The sequence below is a fragment of the Eimeria mitis genome, genomic scaffold (genome assembly GCF_000499745.2).
Source record: "Eimeria mitis Houghton genomic scaffold, Emh_scaff507, whole genome shotgun sequence".
In the NCBI taxonomy this organism is placed as follows: Eukaryota; Apicomplexa; class Conoidasida; order Eucoccidiorida; family Eimeriidae; genus Eimeria; species Eimeria mitis.
This window is the reverse complement of record NW_013573364.1, coordinates 15,923-16,393: the sequence shown is the minus strand read 5'-3', so window position 1 is coordinate 16,393 and position 471 is coordinate 15,923.

Here is a 471-nt window from a genome sequence, read left to right as displayed (position 1 = left end):
TAATATATATATATATACAAACAGCATATTTAAGTATAAAGCTCCCCGAGCTCTCTTTCTGGGTTTTGTTGGGCGTTGCCTCCTCTACCTAAACCCTAAACCCAAAACCCTAAACCCTAAACCCTAAACCCTAAGCCCTAAACCCTAGATTGCTAAACCCTAAACCCTAGATAGCTAAACCCTAAACCCTAGGCGCAAGTTGTGCTGTGTATCCGAAAGGAAAAGGAGCAAAAGAGGAGATATTTAGGGTTTAGGGTTTAGGGTTTAGGGTTTAGCATTGGGTTTATTAAAATAAATTAATAAACACCAACACAAAAACAACAGCAACAAAAGCAGCAACAACAACGCATGAGTGCTGCAGATATAAAATAAAAGAAGAATATGCATTTTATTTTGTTGTTGCATCGAAGCAGAAACAAACAAAAACCAGAAACACAAAAAAAAAAAAAAAAAAAAAAAACCTATAGCTTT